Here is a 6,000-nt window from a genome sequence, read left to right on the forward strand (position 1 = left end):
TTTACGAGTACAAATATGATCGTCGACGTCTAAAAAGTTTACTGCAATCATTCAGAGCTGTTGATAACGTTGCTTCGGCGCTGAGAAACACTAAATCAAAACGTATGCCAAGTTTCTTTTGTCGCATACTAATTTTCCATGTTTTCTGGTGATAAAAATTTCGGATGATACGAATATTTTTAGTAACTCCACGACATTCGTATTACCGAGGTTTTACTGTATTTAGTATAGCAAAGCCAGGTTTGCAACTACTACTGCCCACAGCTCTGTTATTTTTAAAGCAAATTCTACTAAATTTTACGGGCTGTTTGAATTTGGTAAAAATACTGATCGATTCAAAAAATATAAAAATATTATTTTCTTATTTTTATTTTTGAAGGAACATATTTGGTTGTTAAATGTGCTCAGAGTGTCCTTCTGAACCAGAATAATAACTTTAGGTATGACCATTGTTTAGGAAAAAAATAGATCTCCTGGGACTAGAATTTCAAGGCCTTTTCTTAATAAAACCTTTCATAAAAAAGTTCTTGTGGCAACATATTTGTTTTGCTTCAGTAAGAGCGCATGCTATTTAGAAACAAGCCACAAAATTTCGACTTGAAAGATGCTGTGGTTACCGAGAAAATTTTCCTTTTCTGACGAAATATAGTGCTTCGCAGATATATATATATATATATATATATATATATATATATATATATATATATATATATATATATATATATATATATATATATATATATATATATATATATATATATTCTGCGCAGTCATTCATCATCTTCGCCGATAAATGTCTATTATGGGATATCCAGATGAATTCGTACCCGCATCATCAAAAAAGAAATCTCGCGGAGCGCTTCCAATAGCTGGGGCACCATGAGAGGTTGTAGTTGCCGTCAGGTCAAGCTAAAATGCTCCTTCTGCATATCCTTCGTAGTTATGCATCATCATCGCCAAGAAATGTCTATTATGCGATATCCAGATGAGTTGTACCCGCATAATCCAAAAAGAAATCTCGCGGAGCGCTTCCAAACTTGGAAGCACTTGCACTCACCGGCGGCGGCTCGGTGCGTTGACCGTGCACATTGAGGTACAACACCATATATCATCATCATCATCACTTTGAGGTACTGGTTCCCAGAGAGCCTTTGCTTCTTGCTCGAATTTGGTAAAAACAGAGGCACTGATGCGCCCTCAGTCTACTTGTGAAACATTTCACAGCTGTGAGCCTTCCGAAATGGCAAATATTGCAGAACGCGCGATCAGAACGCATGCACGGTAACGGTGGTAAAGCGGATGTAAACAAACTTTCGCGCGCAAACTTCCGTGACTGTCACGACCCCTTTCGGTCTAGGACTGAACTATTGAAATCATTTATTTAGCGTGATATACTAGCATACTAAATCATCATACATGTAAATGCACTTTCGCGTCCTTACATTCTCTACAAAGCAAACGCGACAACGCCTTACAGGAACCCGTGCTGTAAGTAGGTGTAGTCATGGGGACAGGCGCGTTTGGCACCATTTTTAACTTCCTTCCCTTGCGCATATGAAGGTATCACTTTGTGAAAACACTTGTCAAGAATGCTGCAGTCTCGTGCCATTGAAATCGAAAAATCGCATTTTCAGTCGATTTAGCCCTCCATCCCTCCTAGAGATAGAAAGTTAGAAACACTCTAATCGGACGTTTTGCTAACCGATCTACAACTATCTCATTGGCATTTTTCGTCCAGGTTTGTTGCTTCATAAGTTAGCTTACCAAAATGGCCGAGTTAAGTACTTAATCAGAGCACAACAAATAATCTGACCTATTCCACGCAATAGTCAGCAAGATGCATTTCGTCGCGTCGTCACTGAGTGCGTCGGTATATTTTTAAATTCTTGCTAGGTATAGCTGGGACACCATGAGAGCGAGAATTGGGAATCTCAAAAATCTGCGTTCCCTACTGCAGACGTCTTTCACGATGCTGGAACAGCAATAAGTAAAGTAAACGAATATACTTTGGTTATCAAATTTAGCGGAACTCTTGAAGCCTTCCAAACGTGCCAAAACGACCAGAACAGAAAATAGATGTTTATCGAAAAGCTCACATAAGCACAGTCTATTGTTGTCCGTGCTCCATCTTCATGTTCAAGGATATAATTTGCATAACTTTACGTAGACAGTCACTCTCGATAATTATGTTCAGCAGAGCGGTCGAGGGAGGGGAGAGCCTGCGAAGACTAAACTGTGGAATGACTATTACGGTCACAGTAACTATAACACTTCTCGCAAATACATCGGCATAAGGCTATGCCCGCTATAAGGGCTAAGGAATTTGAGAAACGGCGGCAGGGCAGTTCAGCTGGCGACAGGTAGAATCTCTACCAGTGTTTAATAATGAGGTCGTGGGAACATGACAACGTACTCAGCTGAAAATAGTTCAGTAGGTGTGCGCGTTTTCGGCATTATTTATGCGGTGTGGGCACCGAGAAAGCGCCATCGTATGAAATCTGCACGCCTCGTTTGCACGTGTGCTTACTCACTACCCTCACCTCTGAACCGGCTGTCTCGTGGGCGAACTAGCAGGCGTAATTGAGGTGCTTCACGAAGATTCTCAGCAACTTCGAAAACAAAGTAACAGGGCGAGCGCGTAATGTTTTACCCCTAAGGGCTATTGGTGATTTGACACAAAGGTGGTGGCCTAGCGACTATGAGGTCGGCTTCGGTGCATAATGAGGCTCCTTTAGGAGAAGCGTCTGAGCGCGCATGCGTGGAAGGGCGGGATTCCTCAGACTGTGAACGTGTTCGTTTGCTTTCACGCTACTTGTAGGAATATTTAAGCTCGTGCGAGTAGCCCTTAGGAGGGATGGCAAGTGGACACTAAGCTAAATTTTAATGACCACGCGTTTAAAGGGGCCTTTATACTTAAGTGCGACTCTGCTCGTCAGATACCCGGCTTATTCAAAGTAAGTCCGTCCTAATGAGCATTTCTTGATGCCTGTGACCCGTGAAAGCACTTCTCTTTGTATAGGCTAAATATCAAAGGTGCCAAATACAATGGTAACGAAAAATGGACTTTTCAAGCTATGTGTTTACGTGAACTGAGTACTTGAAGTTCACTGTATAGAAAAAAAACAATAAAGACAACGAACAAATAACGATTTCACAGGATAAAGTCAATGATCATTGTTCGAAATCTTTATTTATGAACTTACAATGATCATGATGATCTTTACAAAATTTAATCCGCATATATTTCTTCTCCATGGATAGGTTATGCCTTGAACCGAGTTTACTTCTGTTACATCTAGGTGTAGGGGCAGCACCACAGAGGACTCTCTCCCATTAGAGTACACAGTGTTCCTGCCTTATTTTTGGAGCACACCACAGCGACAGCGACTGTACTCTGAGTATAACCGGTATAATAAAGCCAAGGCGCTATTTGTCTTGACTCATGTGTAAAGAAATCGGGCGTCCGGCCTCGGCGCCGAGAACAAGCATTTTACCAAGAGCTAATAACCCTTACAAAAAATCTTATTGAAAAATAATTGAAAAGCTAGTGGTCAATGTTGACGCATTGTATTGAAAAGTATTTGAATGGTATTTGAAAAGTTATTGAAAAGTCATTGAGCTCACCATTTACACCCATTGAAAATTGGCCGGTGATATTATTTAAAAAAGTTATTGACACAAAAGTGATTGAATAGTAGTGAACCTGTTATTGAATAGTTTATGAGCTGCAATTCAAGCAGCATTGAAATTTGAGGATCCAGTTATTGAAAGTAAATGTACAGTATGTCGTAATAGCTGTTGAATTCTTGTAGACATGCAAGTGTGATATCTTCCCCCTGAAAGAACAATGCCTACTGAAGCACACGCCACAGCAGGCATGGTCCAAAAGGTCTTGCATAGAACCTCTTGAAGAATGCCTGCTGAGGCACGTGTTTACAATATAAATTGCAGTTCCTTGGGCTTCATAAACACTTTTCGTAACTCTAATAACAGCTGCTAAGTGCCCTTTATGAATTTTATATGAGCACACAGCTATCTATGGATAGGCACTGCTGGTGTATGCTTGCATAAAAAGCAATAAGAGGCCTGCATAGTTAGTGTTATTGTGGCAGAGTGTGCCAACTCGCATTCTGCATGGGAAACAGCAAGCTATACGTACACAAAAGGCAAAGAATGACTTAAGTCAGGTACTTTTATTTTCACTGCAGTGGCACTACAGTAAGGAAGGCATAACTGCTCCAGTAGACATATACAACCTCGTGTATGCAGCATAAACATGCCTAAAAATATAACTGAAATAGTGTGATACAAACAAAATTGAACACAGAAGCCACTCCAAAAGCATAGTTCCTAATATTCACTTAGAAATAACACGTACTGTGCACATTTTGACTTGTTCAAAACTTTGTCCCCTCCCAAGAAAAAAAAAGCAGAACACGTACACTCACAGCATAATAAGGCAGCTTGCCTATAAAACCCAAACACTGAAACCACTACAAATTAAAGCAGTTAATCATCACCTGAAAATGCGCTGTGCATATTTTAAATTGTAGAAACCCTACCCTCTCTCAAGAAAATACCACAGAAGGGACATGAACATTTATGGCATAAGGCAGCCAGCATATAAACCAATATCTCAACACTTAAAATTAGAACACTGCAGCCACTACAAAACCACAGATATTAAAGTTCACCAGGAAAAAACATTGCACATATTTTAAATTGTTCAAACATACCCTCTCAACACAAAAAGAAATGCAGAACAAGAGAAGTAGCGTAAACACTTACAGCATAATAAAAACACCATTTCACTGCTTAAAAGGGTAACACAGTAGCAACTACAAATTAAAACACAGTTCTTAATAATGACCAGGAAAGAACACATTGTGCACATTTCAAATTGTTAAAAACTTTCTACCCTCCCTTAAAATATATATGACTAGACAAAGATCACGTGCAGTCGGCAGGCTGAACTCGAATGCAGCGCTGCGTTACAATATGTATTTCAATTCCCCATTGTATGCTTGGGGTTCATATACACTTTTCGTAACTTGAATAAAAGCTGCTGGGTGCACTTTCGTGAGTTTATATGAGCACACAGCTGTCTACATGTGCACTGCTGCTGTGTGCTTGCATAAAAAACTATAGGAGGCCTGCAGAGTTCAAGTGTTATTGTGACAGACTATGCCAACTCACTCTGGACGGGAAACAGCAAGCTACATGTACACAAAAAGCAAAGAATAACTTAAATCAGGTCAGTTTACTTTCACTATAGCTGAATTACAGTAGGTAAGGCACAACTGCACGGAGGCAGATCGCGCTTTCAATAACTGCAATAGCAAAAGCTTTTTATCGCCTGTTATAATGCTTCAATTCTTCCAACCCCGCGTAAACCTGGAAACAAGGTAATCTGGGCGAGAAATAAAATACCAGGACACGGGCAGATAAGTCAACTGAATGACACACACACAGACACTGGGAGAAGTCAACTCTTTTATAAGTTCTGTGACCTTTCGTTTTCTTTCAAGAGCCCAAGGAAAAGAAGAAAACGCAAATATGCGGACAATCTATCTTTATTTATGCAAAAACTGCAAGTAACCCCACCATCAGAGGTGAAAGCCATAATTTGTTTGGTGTGCACTTGTTTCAAAATAAAAAGGGTGACTCCCACCTGCAAAAAAAAAAAAAAACAGGAGGAAAGGAAATTGTTGTATAAGTTCGTACCTAGCAGAGGACGGTGTGAACAGGCGAAAACTCGATAACATCGTACGGCTACAATGGGGCGAACATGGTACAATTAACCAGGCTGAAGCGACGCGCGGGAGAACGGCCACTTTGAAGGCGCGCGTCGAAACAGTCAAGGCAAAGTAACATCCTGGCACTGGAAAGACGCCCCACTTATGTCCCTAAAACAAGATTTTGAGCACTCACTCACCATTCGAAACTATTCCAAAATAGCGCAAATAGCGCTTTGCAGAGTCAGAATCGTAGTACAGGCGC

This window comes from Rhipicephalus sanguineus, chromosome 2, assembly GCF_013339695.2.
Source record: "Rhipicephalus sanguineus isolate Rsan-2018 chromosome 2, BIME_Rsan_1.4, whole genome shotgun sequence".
Classification (NCBI taxonomy): Eukaryota; Metazoa; Arthropoda; class Arachnida; order Ixodida; family Ixodidae; genus Rhipicephalus; species Rhipicephalus sanguineus.